Genomic DNA, 27,809 nt, shown 5'->3' on the forward strand with positions numbered 1-27,809 from the left:
ATATAAAGTTGCACTGGGTGCCTTTAAGCCAGTGACACCTGCCGTAGAGATTTTTCAGCATTCTAAAGCTGGTTTCTCCAGACGGCTGTTTTTCACTGTTTTGTTCAAAACATGGTTCTGCACATTGCATAAAAAAAAGCATGAATGGCTGAAATGAAAGACACTAGGACCACAATGGGTGGTTCTGGGAAGCTTTTTTTTTTATTATGTCATTTTAGTTTACATTTCAGAGCACCAAATAAAAACATTTCTGTATAATTTCAGCGTAGAACTGGGTTGACCTAGCACACTAACATTAACATTTTCTGATTCAATAACTTATTAACAATATCTTATTGTACAGTTACAATTACACATCTGACAATGAGTGTCAAAACTGTAAGCAGATTTATACAATTGTTATCAGGTAGCCTGCCCTAATGTTGGACTCAGTCTTTTGGAAAATATAGTAAATTACATGTCATAAAAAAGCCTTAATTCTTTGAAGTTTCAGCGTAGAACTGGGTTGACCTTGCACACTACTATTAACATTTATTGATTCAATAACTTATTAACAATATCTTATTGGACAGTTACACATCTGACAGTGAGTGTAAAAAATGTAAGCAGACTTTTACAATTGTTATCAGGAAACCTGCCCTGATGATGGACTCAGTCTTTTGGAAAATAAAATCAGTCCTTCCCAGCAGCTGCCAGCTGCTCACACAGAGCCTTTCTGAAGCTCTTCATCTTGAGAGGCTTCTGCCTTTTCACCTGTGCCATCTCCAAGGAGATAATGAAGCTGTTCACCACCACAATATCTACAAAGTGCAGAAACATCCTCTTGTACCACTGGTTTTTTATCGGGCCCACAGAGAAGTACTTGATGAGGGTGTTAGAGAGGTCCCCCCACCCCCCCATGTACTCGTCGTACTGCTTGACCGGGTCAGGCAGAGGAATCTGCCTCATGGTCCAGCCTCCATTAGGGTTCCGGACACGGCGATTCATAAACTCCCCACTGAAGGCTTTGTGGATCGTGGAACACATGGCCACGTCATGCCTGTCCTTCCACTTCATATAAAGCAGGGGGTCCTCACGGATCCAGCGCATTTCGCCTCGAGCAGCCCCGCTGCCCAATGCATTCTCCGCTGTGCATGGAAACCCCACACAGTCCGTCCGGATCATCCCACAGGCCCCAAAGCCCAGCTGGTGGAGATGGCTGAAAAGCTTGGTGCTGGTGTAGAAGCTGTCCACAAACACATGGTACCCCGTGCCGAGATGGGGCACCTTGAGCAAGCCGGCGACTGCGTCAAAGCTCAGACCATTACCACTCGGAGACTGCGCCATTCCCTTGAAGACCGAGATGTCGCACGTGTAACCATTCTGGCTGTCGACCAGGACGAACAGCTTGTTACCCCTGCTCGTGGGCTGCGTACCCTTGGCTACCAGGCGCTCATCAACTACAAGGTTCTGCTGTGGGTGGTAGTGTGCCCTGCAGGCCACGAGGAGGCCGTCAAGAAGAGGCTTCACGCGGGAAAGGTCATCATACCCAGGCTGACCACGGAGCTGGTCATTCACCTCATCGGCAGCTGGGTCACTCATATGTAAATATGCAGTGATGGCCTCATACCTGTCGACTGGCATGACACTGGAAGCAAAGTCCAACCAGAAATGGCAATCCTCACTCCAAAAGTCCATGTCAGATGTCACCTGGACCAGGCCGATATACACCACAAGGCTCAAGTAGTTGAGCATCTCATCTGGCGTCACGTCTGTCCACGGCGGCCTTGAACCCGCCGCAAGCTTCCGGGCAGCGTATTTGTTGGTGTTGGTGCACAGCGTCTGAAGGACATCAGGTGTGAAATACAGCTTGAAGATTTCCAGGGGGCTGTATGACTTCTGGAAATCGAGCTGAGCGCCAGGCGTCCTCTCAGGGCAGAATGGAAACTGTGGGGGGCACACGTCCTCCTCAGAACCATCATGCCACCTGTCCACCAGTGGGACAGGTTTGCTCCTCCAGCCAGGAGGCTGCGTTGGGAGAGGGGTGGGGACAGATGCACTCATTGGAACCTTTGAAGAAACACTGGGTAGTTGGGGAGAGAAGAAATTGCCAAATGTTACACAAACAACCCAGCAATCCAGTAGCAAAAACACATGCAAGCATGCAGGGCACAAGCCGAAATAAAACTACACTAACCACATTACTGAGTAAGCATACCTGAACAACTACAAGAGACATTGTAAAATAACAAAACATAATTTGCTTATATTGTTATGCAGCTACGATGATATGTCCTCTGATTCGACCAACAAAACTCGGTAAATAGTCATTATATATATATATGGGTAGTTGGGGAGAGAAACAACATGTATAGGTTGTCATTAGCACATAACATATTAGCAACTCATTAACTTCTGCATGCTAATATAGTATTATGCGTGTGTGCAACCATGAATGCCAATGTGTACTTACATGTCGAGGACAGGGTCCAGTCGTCCCCAGAGCACCTCTTCTTCAGAGGAATCTAAGCTAGCTCCATCTGAATCACCTGAATAGCATTCGTCAAGGCTGTGGTCTTCCTCGTCGCTGTCAAAGAGCATCTGAATCACTTGATCTTGTGTATATGTCGCCATTTTTGAAGCTGCAGGAGTCACAAAGCAATGCTCATGTTATAAAGAATATCGGCCATTGATCCATCCATTGATCACCAAAACCCTGTAAACTTGGTTGACTACTAAATATTAATGACCTTATCCCTCTCCAATTCCAGTTTCCCTACACAGTGAATACTGGTGAGGTGTAAAACACCTGTGATTGGCCCTCCCCATTGCCACTGCTTATGGCCCATCTGACAAGTACAGCGGCCAATAGATAATGGACCTGGAATGCCGTTGTGGTGTCCCCAAAACCCATCAAGTCCAAAACAGTACAAAAATATGCCCTCTCCAGCTGTAGGCTACTCAATAGATAACAACATATGATCTTTTTTTTTTTTTTTTTTTACAGGAGCCTACTAACTATACAGGGTCCTAATACTCATGTCTCCGCAGACGAGAAACATCGACGTGTGTAGCCCAACAAAAATAACGCACCTCTGAGCATGATAGGAATTGCATTTTACTGTGTAATTCTAAGCGACATAATGTGATGTATAATAGCCATATAATGTGTGGTAGTAGACTAAACTCAGAGCATAGAGGCATGAGTTTTTCCCCTAAGTTAAACAACAACATTAATTACAAGAGCTAATCAGCGAATATAACTTACTCTTGTTGAAAACCGACCTTGGACCGAACTGACTACGAACTCTGCCGCTGTCTGTTTAATTGTGTATGGACTGCCTATTTTTATGCTGAATACAAAACAGTAAAGAATTTCAATTGCACATAGGCCTACCTTTGGCCACTGGAATTATTACATACCTGCAGGCATGCAAAAACCCTGCAAACATCACCAACAACCACCACCAACAACCCTTTTGTCACTGATAGAAGTTTGCCAACACACATGGTGTCTTTTGGCAGTAAAGCTGGCAATGTCATGAAAGTTTTTCTTTCATTTTTCAGCCCGATACACAGAACAACATGGGGTATATCCTGGATGGCTAGTGGAAAAGATACAGGTGTTTAGGGTGTGAGGGACCTTATTTTGTGTGGATGTTTTATTTCATGTGAGGATGTCTAATCTTCACTATGATGCACAGTTTGCTTCATCTCCATTGTCTGCACTATATTATTTATTCAACATATGAAACATGAAATGTATCAGGTTCTGTCTCTTTTACATCTTTTGGCTACAGCTGTGTCATGTTCAGATTACTCTGTCAATATGCCCTCAACTTTGGAAACAACCCATGGCTCCTGCATTTTCATCCCGTGCTCCTTCACGGCCAAGGACTCAAGTGTGAGCAGTCCTGCCTCAGCAGTGGGGAGAAACGGCTCCCAGTGGTTCCAAGACGTGTTGATGTGTTCAATTTTTCTAAAGTAACTTTTCCTGAAAATGGTTAGATAAAAGTCAATGGTAAGAATGTTTTTTTTAACTTCAATAATAAGATGAGATCCGAGAAGACTTCTCCATCTTGCTAGGAGTTCTAAAATGAAATAATTCCTGTTTAGGCCTACCTATTTTTAATTCTGCAAATATATAATATATATATATATACATAGAATATCTGTGAATTAAGGCCAGGAATGGTCAACACATTTGAAATAATCATATCTTCTGTTTAGTTTTCTTTATACAATAATATTAGAAGATTACTCATGATTATTGTTCCAATCCAAATACATTTTTGAACCTAGTTGAACGGTTCAATGCAAGAGAAGACATTTTATTTAAACGTAATTACAATAACATTTTTGAAGCGAGGAAATTACCAATTTTTGTCTATTTGCTGTGATTGTTTTATTTTAATTCTCATTAGTTTGTTTTTCTGTGAATGTGAAGTTTAAGTGAGGAGTAAAAAGAAACAAAAATTGCAAAATTTCTAATTTTTTCCTGGAAAATCAGCACCAGCTAACGCTGCCATTTTATATAAAAAAATCTCTTAAAAATTCTGGAGGGACTGACCAATGTTTCACACTGGCACCCTCTGGTGGGCATAGTTGTCCTGTGTGCAATGTGTGACTGACAGGTATTAATAGTTTCTTAAAAACACCTTTTATTTATCCATTTCAAAGCAGCACACAGCACCTAGTGAGCATTGAGAATGTTACCAGAGTTTTACAATATTTTACTGATATATTTCACAATAAATCATCGTAATGTTACTTTACAGGCTTTACCTGTAATAATCACAATGTCATGTTGTAATGTAGACTTTACTGTGAAATCAATGTAGACACAGTAAGTTACTGTGAAAAAAACGATACCGGGATTTCACAGCATTGTATAGGGTTATTTTACAGTAAAATACTCTATTCAAATCATCCTTTGAGATAACCCAATACATTACTGTAAATTTGAATTGCACTTGAACTACGCTGTATTGTGGGCTCAAGAAGAGACAGTTGGATCCACGGTGACTACAGACGCAGGCAGCACATGATAGAAGAGCGCGAAGGTGGATACAGCACATGAGCTAGATAGAAGATAAAGGTAAGGTTGACAGAGAGCTTGTCACAACTCTATAATAATAACGTTTTAATAACGTTCGTTGTCTGGGTTAGTAAATTAACGATCTTTTGGATCAAGGTCAGGTCACTTAAAGAACCACTTTTTAAGAAATTCCCAAAGCTGTTTTCTCCGTGAAGCTTTGCCTCACAGAGAAGAAACTTATCTTTGTAAAATTCTAATTGTGAGTTTCCATTCAACGTTAATGGTCTCCACATGTCAATTTTAGTCATAGTCTGTTAGTTATTTGACGGAGAATACTCGAATTAGCGGAACGGAGTCGAATATCGGCACACGTCGAATATCGGCACCATACCTCGTTGTCATGTTTACATTCACTCTCGTGATCAACTTCGGACACCAATGCAGAGAAACGTAATCTCCCACAAAAAAATGGCATTTAAGCTTTACTTGTGGAAAAAATTAACTCTGTAGACCTAATTTAAGCTTGCGAAATAGTGTTTTTTTTATAGTGCACTTTTGCGTGTACCTAATAGTGTGGAACACTCAGTGGCGCGACGAATATTTCGTTTGGTCTTTAAGTTGTACCGTCGGATTAGTTCTCTCCAAGATGAAGTTTAACTGTCATTTTAAACTGTCATATCAAATGCCAAAACAGATACCATGACATAATGTAAGTACGGATGCTCACAGAGATCAAATCCGATTACTCTGGTCGTTTAGACCCATGTCGATATGAAAGGCACTAGTTGAGAAATTGGACGGAAGAAGTTCGCCTTCCGTAGTTGCGTTTACAGTTTACCTAAAACAAAGTTGAATTAGATAAAATGTTTGTATTTCCACTAACAACAGTACAATTACAATACCCTTATATTGATGTCTTAATTTTTAATACATAACATACATAATCACGCCATGTTTGTTTTGTGCAGGTTTAAGTGAATAGACTGCACCTACAACTGAATCAGGTCAAAGCAAGCCCACAAAATACCCTAATTAAACTAAAATAACACTATTAAGATGAACGTTTTCTTGACAAAACATATTGTGACTAAGGCATTTGTACAGAAATTAAACCAGGATATGTCAAAGCAAGAGGAAAAGCATTTTATTATCACGAATTCAACGCGGTAAGTGGAACAAAGTGGGAGTGACGATATTCGACTCATTTAAAAACTTACTCGAAAACGTGTCACCGTCAAACATTAACAGAAATATTTTGAAATACGGTTTCTTACGGTGTTAAATGAGTCGTACAAGTTGAAAAGGACAAACATCTCTCTCGAAAACCGTTGGTTTGGGTAAGTTTACACCTAACGTTAATCTATAAATAGACATAGTATAGCGATTTCTTAACAAAGCGGCCGATATCCGGAATAGTTACGCTAGCGTGAAAGTTAAAGGAAGCTAACGTTAGCCTCCAGCTGCAGCAACCAGCTAAGTCATTTTAAACAATTTTTCCCCGTGAAGATTTTCCTCACAGACAAGTAATGTATAGTTGTTTTGGATGTGTAGTTGTTTTGGAAAGCTCAAATGATGTGTTCTCATTTAATGCTGTCCACATGTCCAGGTATAGAGTGTGTAATTCGACTGAGAATACACAAATAAGCGTGACAGTTATAGTAAGCTAACGTTAGCCTCCAGCTAAGTAATTTTAAAGCCATTTTCCCCGCCAAGATTTTCCTCACAGACAAGTAATGTATAGTTGTTTTGGAAAGCTCAAATGATGTGTTCTCAATTAATATTCTCCACGTGTCCAGGTATAGAGTGTGTTATTCGACTGAGAATACACAAATTAGCGTGAAAGTTAAAGTAAACGTTAGCCTCCAGATGCAGCAACTAGGCTATGTCATTTCAAAGGAGCTAATTTTAGCCTCCTGATTTGCGTTGTTTATATCAATCTTGCTTGGCTTTCAATACTAACTTATTTGGTGCATGTGCCTTGGATAAACAATGCCATATTAAATCTGTAAAACTGAAAGTTGTCTTTGCTTATTGTTTACAGGTGCTTCTTGGGCATCAACCCAGAGCAAGGCTCGAAGAAAAGGCGTGGAGGGATAAATGCAAATGTCAGCACACTCCAGAGAAAGCTTGTCGACTTTGAGTGGTCATTGTACATTTTTAATTGTTTTTGCATTTTTTTTGTAATTGCATTTAAATTTTGTTTATATTGTATATGTTCCGAAGTTTTGTTTATATTTTATATGGTTTGAAGACAGACAGAGTTGTTTAGGAGAGTCTACGTTCTGGAGTGTTGTGTGTAATTTGATGTGTTTTAAACTTTTTTCATTGTGTATTAGGATATTGATTAATGAATTTGACGTGTTTTTAACTTTTGCTATTTGTATTTGGGTTTTGAGTTCTAGGGTTAGGGTATTGAGTAATGAATTTGACATGTTTCAAACCTTCAGTAATTGTTATGTAATTGGGTATTGATTTTTTGCGTGTTTTTAAACCTTTTTTATTGTAATGTATTTAGGTATTGAATAATAAATATGACGTGTTTTAAACCTTCATGAATTTGTATGTATTTGGGTATTGAGTAATGAATTTAAAAAGTTAAAATTAGTATTGTCTTTGTTCTTGCTTTGACTTTTAATTTAGCAAATCCAAAGCACATTTGTGTGGTAAAATCAGTTAACAAGTCAAATGTGCAGTACTTAAATTGTAAATGTACAGTATAATGTACTAGTTGCATAACTTAAGTTTTACAGTAAAAATACTGTAAATTATATACAGCAAGACGATGTAATTCCACAGCTACATACTGCCAAATCACAGTAATCCAATGGCATTAAACTGTGAAATTACAATATACTGCTGTAGTTGCATTGCATTTTACTGTGAAATTTTTACAGTTCATTACTGTAAAACATGTACAGTACATTACTGTGAAATATTTACAATAAATTACTGTAAAATTACCGTGAAATGAATGCAATTAGGAACCAGTAATTTACTGTAAAATTACGGTGAAATATTTTACAGTGTATCTTTGCAAGTTAATACATAATTGCCTGCTGCATATCTGTATCTACTCCATTTGCCTATCTCATAGGTATAATCTTTTGAAGTCTGGAAACGGCACACCATTCCGTGATCTTCTCTCCACAGTTTAAAATGAGAGGTCCTTACTTCGATCTCTGTTAAGCTGTGTTTGAAGCTGTTGTCCTGTGAACCACTTGCCACAAGAGCTGTACACTCTCAGAAACGTCTGTTTTGACTTTGAACTGAGGTGACAAAAGTGTAGGGAACTCTTCTCACTGACAATTTGTCTTTCTTTGCAATTTCACTACAGGAAATACATACACTTTTAAGGGTTAGAATGCTCTGTCTGTCTTCCTTTGCTAATTGCCTTTTTTCTTGCCATTATGATGGCTATAATACTACTTCCTACAGGGAATATGACGAAAAGACAGACAAGATGATGTTGATGTTTGAGATGAAATGACACACTCTATCAAATAGGATTGTTTTCAAAATTCAAAAGAACAAACCGTTTATTTTAGGTCCAAGCCCAAGCTGATAATCTAGCCCTGTGCTAAAAACAGTGTATTTAGATGCTGTGGTCAAAGAATAGACCAAATCTATCTAAAGTCCTCACTCCTGAAGTGCTCACTGCAGAGCAGTGAACAGTCAGAAGCAGCAAAACCGTCCCTTCTAAGGGCAACTTCCCACTTCCTCCTCCTCTCACTGTTTTTGGAAACCTTAAAAAAGTGAGAAATGCAACATTTTCAACGTATTTCCATTAACATTAAGGATAATGACACAAATACACACCTAAATTATCATATTTTTGGGGGTGTAAACAAACATATTCTAAAATAGCCTTGTGTCAATATATTGTAATATCGTACACGTGAAAGGTGATCCCAATGCTTCTCGTTTTGAGACAACGGAGATTAAAGCATCTGTAGGCTGCACAAGATTCTGGCATCTTCACTCGCAAGAAAAAAAAAGAAAAAAAAGTTATTTGTAATTCACTTTGACCTGTATAGCATTGAAAACAATGGTAAAGCATATTGTTTGAATTTGAATAAACACTTAAATTTCACTGCTTGTAACACATTCCCCACGTAATACACTCTTATAGTACTTGTGTAGTACTCCAGCTGTTTTATTTGGAATGGCACATGTTCACCTATTCACACATGAATGGATGGATGGCTTGGACAGCTGACATTATAATAACACACATAAAGCTACCAGCAATGCAATGCAATGATTTATATTCTAACTCTAATGTGGTGTACCACTCCAAACAGCACTATGTGGACCAGGTGGTACAGACAAACCCTTTGGCTGAAAAACTAAAACATTAAGAACACCTGTTTAGTGGCATTTCACCTAACTACAAATGACGTCTTTCTCTCTGGTTGGAAGTGATTAACTCCGGAAATTCCGATTGGTCAGATTTTTGGGCCATGTCACGTTCCCTTTCTAATCTCCCACACAGCAAAGGAGTTTGATTGCACTCAACTGCCGCAACATTTTGTCTGTCACTTGCTGAGCGGTGGAAAAGATTCAAAATGAATTGGAAAGAAAGGTAAGACATGGAGTCTGTCGAAGTATTTTGTTAGTTAACTGTACATATACCTATAAAAACATGTCACGTTCCTTTTTCAAACCTCCCACACAGCAACGCTTAGAATAGTTTGATTGCGCTCATCTGCCACAACCTTTCCTCTGTAACTCGCTGAGAGAGGTGAAGAGTGGACAGCATTGGGAAAAAACAGTCATAGGAAAGAAAGGTAATACATGGAGTCCGTCGACATATTTTGTTAGTTAACTGTACATATATCAAAAATAGTATGCTAATATAGCTTAGCCACAAAGTGTCTAGTAAAAGTGCTGTATTAAGATGGTAGGCGACATGTGCTCATAGCTAACAAACAGTTGCTATCCTGCACATGGAACCATAGCATAATACTGAAGGAGCCTCATCAAAAGAAGTTGGCAAGACCTCACCAGGTAATGAACTTAAGGTTTTTAATCGAAATCGATCATTTTTAGGATGGACCGACATGTCCATGCGGCTGACTCCGATAGTCAGTTGGTCGCTTGATAGTCGTTATCCGCTAGTTTTGGTAGCAGATAGGTATCAGTGTTAGCTATTCGGTAGGGTGTGTTGTCCATCAAACGCTGACAGAAGCATGCACATCTAAGTTAGCTTAGGTTATGCAATTAGCAGGATATGTTTAGATTCGTCGAACAAAAAAAGGTAGTTGGCCATTTTCGAATTTGGCGTGACAGCGATGCATGGGCTACCTAAGTTACCTTATGCAATTAGTTTTTAGTACGTTATTGTGTTGCTACCTGGCTAGTGGCAAGACTAGATGTGTTTTCCCCCGAATTAGACATATCTGGTATTGGGTTGAAATTAAAACTTCCCCTTGCTGTTAAAAGTATAGGGACACGACAACGCGATATCTAAGTCTGCGTCACCACTTGGAATTTCTATATACATTTCTTTAACCATGATAAACAACTAGTACGATCTCCTTTTTTAAATTAACTTTATATAAGAAAATATTGCTCATGCTAAAATTTAGGCCCAGCTCTTCGTCCAAAGCCAAATCTATTACGTGTAATACATTACCTATTCTATGGATAGAAAGGACATATAATACAAGTGTCCACAAATACTACAGTGGTGACAAACAATGAGAAAGCAAAAGGCTCAACCCAGTCAGTGAGGGATTGCACAATCTGAGATGAGGCACTGCTCGTCGCTGCCTCACCTCACATGTCCTCCCCTCTGTTTGAACAATAAATGCGCAAATTCGGCCATTTATGATAATACAATTGCTTGAAATGATCATACATATATTACAGCTGTAGTATATCAGTAGATAAATATAGATTGTATTTGATCATTATTCGATTTTTACTTTTTCATGATATTTTTTGTCTTATCTAGACATTAAGCTAATAATGGCTATTAAAATGTTATAAAAAAAAGTTTTACCCTCATATATCATATCGATATCGTCTGAACAATGGAAAATATCGTGATATGAATTTTAGCTCATATCGCCCACCCCTATGCACAAGTGAAACTGCTCATTTTTTCGTTTGAATGACATTTTAAGTTTGGACCTAAATCAAGATATGCGTTACCTGTGGTACGATTTTCAAAACGGTCATTTTGCCTAGAAATGCTTACCAAAGTAATAAAGCAGTTATTTATGCATGTTTGTGATTTCCTGTTTGATTTTGATATACACTAGTTTAAACAAATGTCCCTTTAAGTAGCAAAACAGACAAAAAGACTTGTGGTCGTGCGCGCGCTCATCCAAGATGGCGGGGAAGATGTGATTCTGCTATACAAGCACACATCTTTTTGTCTGTTTTGCTACAGGTAACGCATATCTTGATTAATTATTATTATAATGTCCCAATGCATCTTGTATGTCATGTTTATGACACAATTGATGAAAAAGCTTATTGGAGTTGTGGTTCTGTCATCTTGGAGGAAATCTGTCAAACCAATCATCATTCACCAAGTTCATATAAACCTCCTACTACATCTTCACATTGATATAACAGTTTACATCTTTGAATTCCCTGTCTAATGCCTTCCAGTAAATCTATGTTCTTTTGGCTATTGTACCCATATACATTCACCAAAATCAAATGTGAGTTGTTAAAATTCATTACAGACACCAGCCAGTGTTCATGGTCGTCTACCTTTACTTCAATTGATTTCCCAGAGCAGTTATTTAGTAAAATTGCAACCCCTCCTGACCGTTCAGTGCCATGACTAAATACAAAAACATTCTCCCCACTGCTGAGACCAAAAGCTACAACATTAACATGCTGCTTGCACACTGGTGCTTCAGTATCATAATCTAAAATGTCGTTTATAATCATATCGCTCAGAGCGACCAAACTAGTACTTTCACTAATAATTTTTAATACCGAAACTACATTTTGAGGCTAATATACTTTGACTTAACTAGGCTTTTTCATCCAGGACTTTAACTTTGTTACATTGTTGAAATGGTACTTAAGGGTCTAAACCATATACATATGTCTGAGCCACTGATGACTGATGATATGAATCTGCTTGCTTTTGATTCTTTGTGCCCCAGGACCAACTCCAGACCACGAGATGGCGGTAAGATACATCTTTGTGAAAATGTGCCAATTCAGAGTCATCGCCGAGAAACACAAATTTACATGGGTTAAGTTCTATTGGTCTGTTTAGGTTGTCTGGGCAGAACAACAATGCTTTATATATTTAACACACTGGCTATGCTAGTTTAGTTTACAACATTGTAAAATGACGCTTACATTGTGTGCGTTAACATATGCCTAACTACTGTCTGTAAATTCCAAACTGGTTTAACTTTATCCTGAACATTAGCTAGCTATTTATGTTCAAATTACTGCCATTGAACAAGTATATGTTGCTCGAGGAGAAAATACATATGTGTAGATTTCATCTAAATACTGATTTAATTAATTTAATGTATTTAATTTTCATTTAAGATACGTATTATCATAATGAAATACATTTTCAGATGATTTTTCTTCTATATTTTGAAGTAAAATACAGATCCGTTTTAAGTGGCACAAAGATTCAGTGAAGACACGTGCATGTCCATGTTCCTTTATTCACGCTGTTATAGGGGGGAAACCTACTTGAGGTGACCGTGGCGGAGGCAGAGCTGGTCCTTCATAAAAAGAGCAAGAAGCAACTTTTAGAGGCGATGCCAGAGGCTGGCAGTCCTGCTGAGACCACCACTACAGAAGTCCACTCTCATAAGAAACATAAACACAAAAAGAAGAAAACAAAGAGTGAGAAAGATGACTGTAGACCCGTCTAGGGCCAGTGTGACACAAGAGAAGGTCAAAACAAAAAGGGAAGAAAACGCGATGCAGAGAACGTAAGTGTGACACAAGAGTCTGCTGCTGCTCAGGAGAGAGAGGTGAAGAAAAAGAAGAAGAAGAAAAGGAGACTTGAAGAGCCAGACTGTCCTGGAGAGACGACAGAAGCAGAGGCGTCACTCACAGGAGTGCAAACCAACCGTGAACCAGACACACACACACACACACTCTCCCACAGACGCGCAGCTTCCCCCGGATTATGTGCCTAAAGCGCATGTGCTGGACATTGACGATGCCATCCGGCAGGAGATCCTAGAGTTCCTGCCTGACTACACGTTTTGCAACACCGTCATGGTTCAGAATGTCATCAGGTATGACCTGCCCCGCTTCAGGGTATACAAGAAGCAAGGTGAGTAAGCTAGCTTTATTTTACCCATTGGGAGTATCCAAAGCCTGCAGTGCACTGTAAAACAGGGTGATTAAGTTTACATTTTGGGGCGAATGAGTTTATCTCTATTTAGGCCATAGGGAATATGTGAGGCCTGCAGCAGTGTTATGTATAGGAAGTTTTCTCAGTGCATAGTTGCATGATTCTGGTATGGTATGTTATTGCATCCTGAGGTAAACATGTCATACTGGGTTCATGTGTTGTCCATTGATAGTATTTGAAAATTAGAAGTTAAATTATTCAATGTAGTCCACAGTCAAAAGTTCTATAATGTTAATTGTAAAGCTTCCTGTGTATTCTGTAAGCACCCAAATGGTCACAGTTGCTGTATGCCTTGATCACTGTGGGAAGTGATGACACCTCGGCCAGGGCCTCCCCATGAATATATATTATCTTAGTTATCTTAGCCATTCTGTCTCCTAGGTAAGAATTAGCATTCTGGTAACCATCCCCTCCCACATGTCTTCTAAGTTAAATACAGAAGAGCTCTCAACAGGCAGTCAGTGAAATCAGCCAAGGTCTAACTATCTTTAGTGAAACCTGGTCTCGTCTTTCACCTTTGATAATCATCATTGTAAGATTAAAACCTGAATTTTGATAATCCATCACTTGACTGAATCTCTGATAATTGGGATAAATCTATATCCTTTTAGCATCATCATTTAGATTTTTGGGTGGAATGTGTTGGAGAAGTTGAAGGACCACTGACCACTTAGGGATAACTTCAGTCATGTGATCCAAGGTTTTTGGGTTTACTGCTTTCCCTCTGCCCCCACCATGCCACAGGGATCCCTCTGCGACTGGGGCGGTTCACCTCAGCCGAGAACAAGCAGCTGAAACAGAACGTGAAGGACTTCCTGGACGTTTCCGGGATCGACAGCGAGTTCAAGCTTTTTAGACCCCAACGCTTCCCAGATGAGATGGTTACCATCAAAAGGCTGAAGAGGAAGTTCAACTTCCTCAGGAGTGTATGTGAGTATAGATATCAGATGTCATGTCATGTATGAGCATGAGACATGTGAGTGACACAGGCGGAGTTTGTTCTGTGAGTGTGCCCACTGCTGGCATGCCGACATAATCTTTTTTTTGAGATGTGACTTGTCAAATTGTATCAAGTGACTGGAACTAAGAGGTGTACAACAGTCCAGCCTGCAGTGCAGCAGTGAATAGTGTCCTATGCCTGAACAGGTGCTGGGATCCCTCGTTCCTGGGAAAATATACTACTAAGAGCCAGGAGGTACTGCAACAGGGAGAATTACAAGGGGAGGTAAACACAAGCTTCTCAACAACTGGTTCTCTTTATAAAGAAATGTGCCCAGACAGACATTTTGATGTGGCCTTAGGTGACTAAGTTCCTCCACCAGGTGAGCAGCACAGTGGGGTTCAGTGCGTGTGCGTGTGCGTGTGCGTGTGCGTGTGCGTGTGCGTGCGTGTGCGTGTGCGTGCGTGTGCGTGTGCGTGTGAGCAGCATCATGTTAAAGGTGTTTTCAGTGTTATGACTGTCCCTCATCCGCAGGTTTACTGAAGATGAAAACAAGGACTTGAAGGAACTGTATAGGCAGCATGGGTCAAACTGGATGACCATATCAGACAAGATGGGCCGCAGTTGCGCAGCCGTGAAGTGTCGCTTTGGCGCGATGTGTGAGTGATCATATTCACACCAGAACACCCATAGTGATAAAGGTTCAGTCTGCGAATCTAATCCCATACACCTATTGTCAATTTCAGTTAATTGCTCTTCATGGCCCAATAGCTGTCCTTTCAGTGTTTGCTCTGAAAAGAAATCTGATGTTTGTACAGAGAAATTTGTGGCAAACAGTGAATTCCAGCCATAAATCATTTCCAGGCAATCAATGCATTACTTCAGGGTTAGGCTGAAAGGGAGGGGTTTAATGTGACTGGCGGTTAAGCTTAAATATTATAACCATTTTCCAGAATTGTGGACTGTACCTTTAACAGGCATGAGAATCACTCACCTTTCAGTGAAATTCGCCGTTTTGAAATGAAAATAGGTGACCTACGTGAATCGTGAAGATTTGATGAGTTTTTATTTTTGTGGGGGGGGGGGGGGGGGGCACATATTCAGTGAACTGCGAACACGCAGACCTGCCAACCTGCACGCATTTTGTGTACCCGCCCCCTCCCCCGCGACGGACATCTTGGACATCTTTTTCATATTCAGATGACATGTACTTTTGCAAGCATGCACCTAGTGGTGGTAAAGATAATTAATTATATCTGGCAACACTGGGAAAGCAGTTGATCAATGACTGTCTGTCTACAGTCAGAGCTCGCGCAAGAAGGAAAGAAAGATATCCTTTCCAAAACGTGTAGACGTAATAACTTATTTGTGAAACCGTAATGTTACCGTAATGTTAGCATATAAACGGTGAGATGATGCATTTCAAGGGGTATAACCTTCAGATACATTTGTATTAAAAAGTTAGCCGTAGTAGCAAGCATATGATGTGATTAGCCTGGTTACGAGACGGCTACGGTGTGAATAACTGATGGAGTAAGATCATTTAGCTGCAGAAACGTTAACTCAAACGCCACGGAGACTCCCTGTTCTAACTTTGAATCGCTCTGTTGGGGCAAAGTGACCATTGCAATAGTCTTTGCTAACGTAGCAACTAATTCCTACTATTGCAGCCAGTCAACCTACAAGCCTTGCAGGTATAATACAAATCATGACGTCAAATGACGATTTTCAGTCTTGTTACCATAAACAAGACCCAATACAGAGCAACCCTGAGCACTGACATGACTTTGGTGACAAGAAAGGTGAGCATGGCTGCAAAGTCACATGGAAGGCTTCAGTGGTGCTCTGCTCAATATATATAGGCCTATATATATGTATATATTTACATATACAGTACCAGTCAAAAGTTTGGACACAACTTCTTATTTTTAAGTTTTTTATTTTCTACAGGGTAGATAACAGTTTTTTTGTTTAGTGCATCATTCTATATGTGTTCTTTCGTAGTTTAAATGTATTCAGTATTAATCAACAATATAGAAAATAATAAAAGTAAAGACAACATTTCTCAAAATAATTAAAGGTGTGTCAAAACTTTTGACTGGTACTGTATACACTGTATATATTCTTGACAAGTGCTTAATGATGCCAAATGTAAAGATCTCTTTTCATTTATGGAATTCTTGTCAAGAAAATATGATTGTATTGTTTTCTTCGCTGCTGATTTATTATGTTGAATAACTGGATGATATGGCTGTGAGTGGGGAATTGACCACGTGCAAAGCACCTGCCAAACAGAACGCAAAGGGCCTTGCCAAAAAAAAATATTGAAATCATAACATTGTATTGGCTGTCAATCATGATGAAAGAGTAGACCAGTTAAGTTACAGCATGTCCAACATTGCTTGTGGGGGTTATGCATTAAGCCATTTGTGGTGCTTATACCACATTGTGCCTCATAGACTGTAAATGTTAGACCCAGTGACAGACTGGCATGAAATGGCTTGCATAATACTTAGTAAGGAGGCCATAATCATTTTTGACTCAAGGCTGAAGTCAAGTTTCTCCAGTTGGAAAAACAGCATCTCAAAATGCATCCGATTGATGCTTTAAAATATGGAATATTTAAATTTTGCTTACGGGGGAGCTTGCCCCCAGACCCGCCTAGAGGGGTAATATCCTCCTCACCTTTTTCACCCCTTACCTGTTTTCATGCCTGCTTTAAGCTAATTGTGTGATTGGCAGCCAGCTGGACAGTACATAAACTGATAGACACAGGGTAGGTAGACATTAAAACTAATGCAGACGAATGAGGTCTTTGAATACTGACCCAGTCTTGTTCTATGCTTTGACACTTTCTGTCCCTTAGGTGAGAATTATGGGGCATGGTCAGAGCCAGAGTTGAAGGTCCTCCTGACGTGTTTACACCAGCAGCTGCTGAAGAAGGCTGAGCCTGGAGGAGAGGGGGGTGACGGGTCTGCGGTCATCCAGAAAATGGACTTGTATAAGACACTGCCCTGGAATCGTGTGGCCAAGCAGGTCAAGACTCGCAGCTGGATGCAGTGCAAGGAGAAGTGGTGAGAGCTCATGTGACAAATCACATCACATGCCCACAAAACATGTTCAGTTCAGTTCAGTTCAGGTACATTTTTCTCTGACTGGCTGAATAATCCATCAGAACATAGACAACACTAGCAGGGAAGAGTTTTCCTTCAACACAGAGACCATATGCAGATCCTGCTTCTGTTTGTCACGGCTTTGACGTGTGTGTGTGTGTGTGTGTGTGTCCTTGCCTTTGTGAACTAAGAGAAACCGTGTTGATGCTCTCCCTGCCTGTGTTGTGTAGGATGACTTACCTTAAGGGTAAAATGAAGACTGGTGGAAAGATCAACGGGAGAAAGAACATAGAAGGGCAGATCCAGCTGATCAAAGCGTATGTTTCAGACTGTTACTATGGTTACCTGTCTGCCATCTTGTCCTGGTCCTCTGTCTCGCCCTCCTTGCCTCTGTCTGGTAGGCAAAGACAGATAACCACTAACTCTCATCCAAATGGCAACTTCCTTAAGACTCACTTCTCAAGCTTCACCTGTCTCTCTCTAACTTCACTCTGTTTTCGAAACAGCTGCTTTAAGTAATACTCAAGATTTGATTTTCTATTGAAATATCTCCGTCTGAACATTCAAGAAATCCCACTTGTGTGAGAATCTCCTGTGATCACCTTATTTCTGAAGTTAACCCAGTTTCTGTGTGCCTCGACCAGGATCAATGACATGGCTGTGGAGGAATCTTCAGACATAGTCTGGGATGACCTCACTCATCTCTTTGGGTAAGGGGCTCATGTTAGCAAGTACATGGGAGACGGACAAGTACAACGCTTCTGTTCTTGAGTGCTGATTACTTCCTGTCCTGCAAAGGTCATAATCAATATGGGTTGGCCTATTGGCATTGAAACTACTGTTTGACCCGGCTGTTAAACACAAGAATAGTGTATTAGTGTGATATTTCAGTGAGTTGTGTGTTAGTGTGATATTTCAGTGAGTTGTGTGTTAGTGTGATATTTCAGTGAGTTGTGTGTTAGTGTGATATTTCAGTGAGTTGTGTGTTAGTGTGATATTTAAGTGAATTGTGTGTTAGTGTGATATTTGAGTGAGTTGTGTGTAGGGATGGGAACCGAAACCCGGTTCTTGTTTAGAACCGGTTCCTAATGAGCCGAATCTTTGGAATCGTTAGCCAAATTCAAAACCGGGTCTGTAAACGGACCTCTGTGCCGTTTGCGCATGCGCGAACTCTTCCTTTAAAAAATCAGACCGCAGCAGAAATGGCAACTAGACTGAAGCGATCTAAAGTGTGGCTTTATTTCACTCGAACAAATGCAAACATGGTCACTTGTAACGTCTGTAAAACATGTATTTTGTCAAAGGGAGGAGGTACATCTACTATGAATAAGCACTTGAGCACACAACATGGTATTAAATTACAAGATTGTCATGTTTTTGATGCCTGCAGCAGCTCAACTAACGACGGCGCTTCATCCCTAACTTACCAAGGTAAACTCCTCAAAATGTTTTATCATAACGGTGTTACTCGTGTGTTATCAGCAAACGTTTGCGTTGTCGTGTTAGCCATAACTAAACTTAGCATTTAATTGCTTAACAGAATGGGCGATGTTGGACATTGTCATATAACGTAGGCTAGCTTAGCTGTAGAATCTTCTATTTTCAGCCGTTGGCTTGAGGCAGAGGCAGTGCTTGCCTCCCCTCTGTTGGTTCTAGAAAGTTTGCTGATAACACACGAGTAACACCGTTATGATAAAACATTTTGAGGACTTTACCTTGGTAAGTCAGGGATGAAGCGCAAAAGACTCCGTTAATAATGGCGTTGCCTAGCAACGCGTGCAGCTCCCTAGATATGGATACGTTTCTCTTTCAATTCATTGGCAGCAATAGTTAAGTTTTAAATATACTGAGTGCCTAGTTTGCGAATCATCTTTGTTCAAATACGTATGTGAGGCATTGTGTGCATGATACAAGTAAGTATGTTTCAGTACGTTATTGTGTTTGTAGTGGGTTCTACATTGCTATTAGAAGCGTTAAGCATAATAGTTCGCAATTAGCCATACAACCAAGCAACCTACAAGAAAATATACAGTCCTTTAGTTTACTCAATAACAAGGGCTTCATGTCAGATCAGAAAATTCAACGATTTTGTTAGTGCCATTTTATTGCCAGATTTAGTTTATCTCAAGAGTGCAATGAGGGAGGGGTTTAGATTGGACTAACTTAAACTAAACCTGGATGCATTGTAATGTTCCAACAATTATGAGACATTTCCTGAGGTATCTGCTCTGGAAAAGAAAGATCAGTAGGTAGCAGAGGAAGGGTTGTATAGGGGTTGTTTGCTATTTCACTCATTCACTCACACTCATCTATACAGTATAAATGAGTGAAATAGCAATCAACAGTGCTCTGCAATGTCAATGTATAGCTTTAGAGTTGACACTCTCACCATGCATTTAAATATTGTTGTTTTATATTTAGTGGCAAGAATGTCTGTTTTTTAATAAAAGTTTAGTTATTTATGTAAACATTCTGTTTATGGTGTGTGCAGCATTCTAGAAATTTATATAAAAGAACATTAATGTAAAAAACCCGTTTGTGCTCTTTTTTCACCCCTTACCCAATAAGAATCGATAAGAGAATCGATAAGAATTCGAATCGATAAGCAGGAATCGATAAGGAACCGGAATCATTCAAATCGTAAAGGTTCTCATCCCTAGTTGTGTGTGAGTGTGATATTTGAGTGAGTTGTGTGATAGTGTGATATTTGAGTGAATTGTGTGTTAGTGTGATATTTGAGAGAGTTGTGTGTGAGTGTGATATTTGAGTGAGTTGTGTGTGAGTGTGATATTTGAGTGAGTTGTGTGTTATTGTGATGTTAAGTGAAAGTTTCCTGTGATTTCTCTATGCAGCAACACCCCACCTTACTTCTTACAAAAGAAGTTCCACCAGCTGAAGGTGACCAATGTTACAGATTGGAACAGGAAGTCTTTCTGTGGTGAGTACTGCCCCCTGCTGGTTCATGTATCTCTCTCGTTCATGTTTAAGACTGTAGTCTGTTTTCTGGTGGAGTTTGCAAAAGTGACCTTGGGTTTGAGAAAAGCACTACATCACGAAAACAACAATTTCACAATGTCTTCCCTTCTCCTCTGCTTCTCCATCTTCTCCTTTCTTCTGTGTTGCTCTTCTTCCTCTGCCGCAGTGTCTCTCTGTCTGTCCCCTTCTCTAACCTCCCTCTGTCTCTGATGGCATTGTCTCTCTGTCTGTCCCCTTCTCTAACCTCCCTCTGTCTCTGATGGCATTGTCTCTGTCTGTCCCCTTCTCTAACCTCCCTCTGTCTCTGATGGCAGACATCATTGATTTCCTGTATGAGCAGACCCTGCCAAAGCTGGAGGAGGAGCTGAAGGATTGTGTGGATGATGAAGAGCCCACAGAGCAGCGAGACTCTTACAAGCTGTCAGAGATCTTCCCTGACCTCTGAACCACCACCCCCTCCCCCCCGCTCATCACCATAGAGACTCTTCCAAGCTGTCAGAGATCTTCCCTGACCTCTGAACCACCCCCCCCGCTCATCACCATAGAGACTCTTCCAAGCTGGCAGAGATCTTCCCTGACCTCTAAACCATATCACAGAGGACTCTATTAGATGAGGAAAAACTGTTTCTGGTTCTTCTGATTGATTCAACAAATGGTTGGATACTTTTATGTTGACTTAAGGTGTTGAGTCCAGTAAGTTGAATATTTTTAGTTTGATAATCCAATGTGACAACTTACCCAATGTGTGAGTTTACTCCCTCATAGGGCAAGTTGTAACAAGTGCAAACTCTTAAGATAATGGTTTGTAATTTTCACTGTGATTAAATAATACATATAAAATATGGGCCCAAGATTAAGATCTTCACTTGGTCTTTTAACATGTTCAGCATTATGACATCTTGTTAACAGTGATTGTGAGGAAAAAATAATAGCGTGAACACATTGCATTCTCCCCCTTCTGAAATGCTGGTATGAGTGCAATAGTTTACATTTACCAATAAACATTAGCCAATGACTTCACCTGCAATGACTATTTGATCAGCCAAACCTTCCAATGGGTGTTCATGTGCTAGCTTATGTCGTTGTATATCATTTATTTTGGAGTAATAAAGATAAAGTAATTAAGGCCACATTGGTTGTGACATTAAATTTGGTCTGTAGAGTTTTCACTGAGCAATAAATAGGGTGGTGCACAAAATATAATGAGTTAAGATCGGTGTCAACTTAAATTGAGTAAAGGGTATAACATTTCTATATTAATGTAGTGTTAACAGTAACAATTGCTAAAATTATTGAATTTGAATTCTAAAGATCTTGAAGTACAGTAACAAAGTACAATTACTCAATTACTATGCACACTGGTGACCCCCAAAATAAGATTATCTGTCAAGTTATAAATAAATAATCAACAATGCTGCATTTAGCTGCATCTTTGAAAGTAAAGACCAAACGTCGGAGGCAATAGTCAATTTAACGGCTTTTACTGACGAACTGGCATAAAGGGAAAACATCCCTAAATATCCCCAAAATGTTCTCATGTATACAAGTTACAGAGCAGGCGAAGTCAAGAAACAAAATTCACTGCTAACATCTTAACACTGAGAAGAGAATGAGGGCAGACAGGTAGCTTGTATAGGCCAACATGTCACGAGGCTCAGGCGAAAACAGTAACATACAGATCAGTCACAGGTGAAGTAAGAAATGTATACCAAAAACAAGTCCTGAGGACCCCTTATGGCTCAAAAGGGAATGACACCCTCCAGAATCCTTACAGATAATACATGTCTGATGTGACCAGTGGTAATGTTCACAGGGTAAGTTCTTCTTCAAAGAAACATTAAGCCAAAGCCATTATTCACCATGTTGAGGTAAGTAAGTAGACACATTTTCTGAACAATTAAGCAAAAACCATTAACCCAGACCAAGCAAAATGTGAGGATGCTGTTCATTGATTACAGTTCAGCATTCAATACCATAGTATTAGTCCCCCTCGGCCTGGTTGTCGAGATGAGGTCGCTGGGGATCAACACCCAAATGTGCAACTGGGTGAGATTCCACACTGACCGCATAGACATAGAATAAGGGTAAGGGTCTATTCTTATGTCTATGACTGACCGCCTCCAGGTGGTGAGGGTGGGGGGAGGGATAGGGTTGGTGTAACCTCTGGGCCGCCGACCCTCAACATAGGTTTCCCCCAGGGGTGCGTTCTGAGCCCGCTGCTCTACAACATTTACACATATGACTCCGAGAGCTCAACCTCCATCATCAAATTTTCCGACCACATCATCTCGAGAACAACAAGCCGCCCTACCAGAACCAAGTGGCAGACCTGGCACCATGGTGTTAGTCCAACAATCTGGCCCTAATTGTCTACAAGACAAAGGCAAACTGACGTGCTATAAACTGTATTTTATTAGTACTGATGCAGGAGTAACATAATGTGTGACCTGGCTGGGTCACGTCTCACTCTAAACGCACACTGAGGATGCGCAGTAGGAATGCAACATATCATGAGGCGCACTGATTGGCCAGCAGGAACATATCAAATAATATTCAATGTGAATATTACACCCCGTTTTAAGTATCTGGGGGTGCAGCTCACTGAGGACCTAACATGGACCCTCCACACACAACATCTGACAAAGGCATCTAGGCAGCGGTTGTACTTCCTCCGGAGGCTGAGGTTTCCCCTCCCCAACATACCTCAGATGATTTGATAGTAAGTGTAGTAAACTCTTAGGAATATCCCCTACAAGATTGTAAAATACACATTATATTATATCTTAAACAAAAATTTGAGTAGGAAAGGATGGTACAATCCCTGTCGTTTTTTAAGTTATTTACTGTATGTAATAGAGCATTGTCTTACATTATATTTTAAGTGAAACTTCCCATTTGTTGAACTTCAGTAATACGTTGTGTAATATTTGTAAAATATGGTTCATGTGTTAGCAAGTATGAGTTAAACTTACAGTAGCCACTAGAGTGAGTTTGTTGTTCTTGTGGCCTGTGAGTGACCGCTCGGTCACCCCAAGTTATTGTGATGCGGCGACTGGAGATAGTGGTGAAGAGGAACAAACACAAACAAAGAGAGGATAGATTTTATACAAAAATATATATTGGTATTTATTTGGCTCCAACACCAAACATATATACAAACAAACATAAATATGTAGTTAAACAGTTCTCAAAACTAGCTTACTTTACACAGCAATGCAACAATATTCCAACCATATTTCAATAGCATGTTATTGCATTCACCTCACATCAACAAGTACTCCTCTCTACCACCCCTTCCAAAGGAATGAGGCATGTTAAATAATGCTGCCCATTGGGCTGGACCAAAAAAATCCAATTGGATCTAACCATGTCAGTGGGGTTAGTCCTGTAATGCACATAATACATTACATTAACAAATACACCAATTCACCACCAAGTTCACCTATGATCCATCAACAATACATTTACCATATTTACAGCTCTTACACATACGACCCATGATATTAATAAACATTCATAACAAACGTTACATGAAACACCCCTCATAGGCCGCAAGGTGAAGCACGAAAAGTCCTTTAGAAAATGAATCCCGCTCCACTCACTGGCATCTACACAATCTTTAGCTTATAAAAAAGAACGAGTCGTGATTATTTACCAAAAAAAAGTTTGTCGCTGAAATTCCAGTCGATTGTCTATATGTCTTTGTTTTATGCCGAACTAGAGTCTTCAGAGCGTAATATGAAAGGCTGAAACATTAACAGCAGGTAAACACACACACACACACACACACACACACACACACACACACACACACACGGTGGTTGAGTGACTGAAAGGTACAATTATGTGTGAGAGATATGTCAACAAACTCATTGAGCCATCCTTTTTGTTTCATTAAAGCCAATTGCAGAAAGCTGCCGAGTTTAAGGACGACCAAAGTATTCTTTTGCATATAAAAGACAAAGATTGTGTGGCTCTGGAGGTGCAGTTCCACAAAAGCTGTTACAATCGGTTGTACACCAGGTTTTTGACGAAGCCTGAAAAAACTGAGAAATAACAGTGTGTTATTTATTAAATTGCATTTCAAGGAGCTACTAACTTAACATTTCATCTGCATTCTGTTGTATGTGCACACAATCACAACACTTATTCATTTCTTTACTTCTCATTCATATGTGTTTAAGGAATGAGCCCATGTTTGATGTCAGCTATAAGATATTTAAGTAAACATTTAATCTGCATTCTGTTGTATGTGCACACAATCACAACACTTATTAATTTATTTACTTCTCATTCATATGTGTTTTAGGAATGAGCCCATGTTTGATGTCAGCTATAAGATATTTAAGTAAACATTTAATCTGCATTCTGTTGTATGTGCACACAATCACAACACTTATTAATTTCTTTACTTCTCATTCATATGTGTTTTAGGAATGAGCCCATGTTTGATGTCAGAATAAGCACCCCCCTTAAAAGAATTCTGTTGACTCCAACATCAAATGCTTTTCAGAGTACAGCCAAGGGACTAGTATGAGTAAGCAGAGTGAGTTTCATGCATGTGACACCTTCCTAGTAGAATTGAACAGGGGGTGCTTATTCTGACTGGTGTGAAAATAGGCCTGTCGTGATATGCACCCCCTCCTTTAAAATAATTCTGTTGATCCGATCATCAAATGCTTTTCAGAGTACAGACATGGGACTAGTATGAGTAAACAGAGTACTGTATCATACTGTATCTTATACTATCTCATTATGTATATACCACTGCCATTCATATGCACATATTCTGCACTTTCTGCTTATTTGCACTTCCTGTTAGATACTAAACTGCATTTCGTTATTTAGTCTTGTGAAACACCGTGTCAAATTCATTCAACTTGCTCATTCAAAATTACATTAATTCATTTTGTAGTCATGGCTGGGGTAGGCTATATATTTCCACAGAACAAAAAGGTGTTCTTTTGCGTTCGCTATTATCCGAGGCTTTTGGAAGAAAAACATCGGTTGTTTGTACTCTTTAGAACAGTTCTAAAGACTGTAATCACTTGTGTTCTTCTCTTCCATCTCTTTCACAAATAATGAAATCGTAGTAGGCTATAGTATTTTTCCATGCGTTTATTTAGGCGAACTGCTTTCCTTTCCGATCAAGCGAGTGGTGCGTCAAGGGGGTGCATAGAAAAACATCGGTTGTTTGTACTCTTTAGAACAGTTCTAAAGACTGTAATCACTTGTGTTCTTCTCTTCCATCTCTTTCACAAATAATGAAATCGTAGTATAGTATTTTTCCCTGCGTTTGTTTAGGCGAACTGCGAGTGGTGCGTCAAGGGGGTGCATATTCTGACGGGGGTGCTGAATCGGGTACAACACCGGTATTGGTCTCCCTTTTTTTTTTTTTTTTTTAACATTGTACGTTTCGATTGGCATTCCAGTTTAAGGCTCTCGAACGGCCCCTTCATTTAGACAGTACTTCTGTCTAAATGAAAGTGCTACGTGAAATACATGACCTATTCTATGGCTAGAAAGGACCTACAATACAACTGTCCTCAAATACTACAGTGGTGACAAACAATGAGAAAGCAAAAGGCATGCGATCAGGGACGTGCACAGGAATTTTGAGGGGCAGTTGCTCTGGCCTGAGAAAAAGGGCACCACCCGGAACCCGACAAACGGCTTTTGTTCTGTTCAGGCAAGATCTTTGTGGGGATCTCTTAAAGCCTATACTTTTTTAAGATTATTTAGCATGTGTCTCTTTATCCCTGTACTTTCTAGGATGGTCATTTTATCTCAAATTTGGTGTTCAGCACTTAGGCCTACCTTTCGAATTTATCTCCTGGTCTGCATTTTCCTCTGGTCTGGAGGCTTGTGGTTGCTCCTCATCTTAAATGTAATGTAATTATGATAAATTGCCATTAGTAGGCTAAAAATATGAGTTTGATTAATTCATTAATTAATAAGCCTATGCATTATCATCTTTAACACAATTCAATGTCTCTCTCACCTGCTGGTTTGCTTTTTTGTAGCCAACCCTAGAGGGATCATGTGCTCCCCTTTGCTGCTTCTTTAAGCTGCTTCTCTCTCTCTCTCCTGAGTCCTCCTCTTTTCAGTAGGCATTCTGCACTCTACAACACCCAAACAACAACACCCAAAATAGTGATAGGATTTCGAAATGTAACCATCATGAAATTCTTGGGCAACTCCCCGTTTGCCCTCCTCGAGTAAAAGTGTACTATATTATATTTATTGTATTTATTTTTTTTTCTTCGGAGGGGCACTTTTAAGGGTAATATATGCTCTGTTTTAGACGTAAGATACACACTCGAGGAGAGCAAACGGGCAGTTGCCCAGGCAACCTAGGCACACGCCCCTGCATGCGCTCAACCCAGTTGGTGAGGGATTGCACAATCTGAGATGAGGCACTGCTCGTCGCTGCCTCACCTCACATGTCTCCCCTCTGTTTGAACAATAAATGCGCAAATAAGGCAATTTCTGATAATAAAATTGCTTGAAATGATTGGAATCATACATAAATTAGTTGTAGCACATATCAGTAGATAAATATGGATTGTATTTGATCATTATTCGATTTTTACTTTTCATGATGACATATTTTGTCTTAACTAGACATTAAGCTAATAATGGCTATTAAAGTGGCATTACATTTTTTTTACCTTCATATATCGTGATATCATATCGATATCGGTGGAAAACAGTGGAAAATATTGTGATATGAATTTTAGCTTGTTTCGCCCATCCCTATGCCCAAGTGAAACTGGTAATTTTTTCATTTTAATGACATTTTAAGTTTTGACCTAAATCAAGATATGCGTTACCTGTGGTACGATTTTCAAAACGGTCATTTTACCTAGAAATGCTTACCAAATAAGTAATAAAGCAGTTATTTATGCATGTTTGTTTTTGATATGCACTAGTTTTAAACAAATGTCCCTCTAAGTAGCAAAACAGACAAAAAGACTTGTGGTCGTGCACTGGTGCGCGCGCTCATCCAAGATGGCGGGAAAGATGTGATTCTGCTATATACGGGCACAAGTCTTTTTGTCTGTTTTGCTGTAACAGGTAACGCATATCTTGATTTAGGTCACAACTTTAAATGTCATTAAAATGAAAAAGCCGTTTCACTTGGGCACCCCTTCTAATATCTTTTAGTAGGGTATAAGCTAATTGTGTACCAAATTTCATGCATTTCGTGCGTGCGTGAGTCCGTCCGTCCGTGACTCCAATGTCTAACGAGTGTAAAGTTTCTTTCTCCCGGTTTTGTGGGCAATGTGATAAATATAGTCCATGCTACCACTCACGGTGGAAAGGGGAATTCACCTTAGCCTTAGCGTAATATAGATAATGGAGTGGTCTTTCAAGGGAGCTGCAGACATACTTGCTTCAGAG

At 39.8% G+C, this 27,809-nt stretch overlaps 1 pseudogene across 1 annotated transcript in view; it reads left to right on the forward strand.

Annotated features, from left to right (window-relative positions):
• The window catches only part of LOC308367533, a 307,106-nt pseudogene that overhangs the window by 270,510 nt on the left and 8,787 nt on the right, over positions 1–27,809 (forward strand). The window contains exon 3 of the transcript in view: positions 12,725–12,949. The product of the transcript in view is annotated as an uncharacterized misc_RNA (transcript). The remainder of the gene's footprint in view (positions 1–12,724; positions 12,950–27,809) is intronic.

The sequence above is a fragment of the Sprattus sprattus genome (assembly GCF_963457725.1).
Source record: "Sprattus sprattus genome assembly, contig: SUPER_6_unloc_1, whole genome shotgun sequence".
Taxonomy (NCBI): domain Eukaryota; kingdom Metazoa; phylum Chordata; class Actinopteri; order Clupeiformes; family Clupeidae; genus Sprattus; species Sprattus sprattus.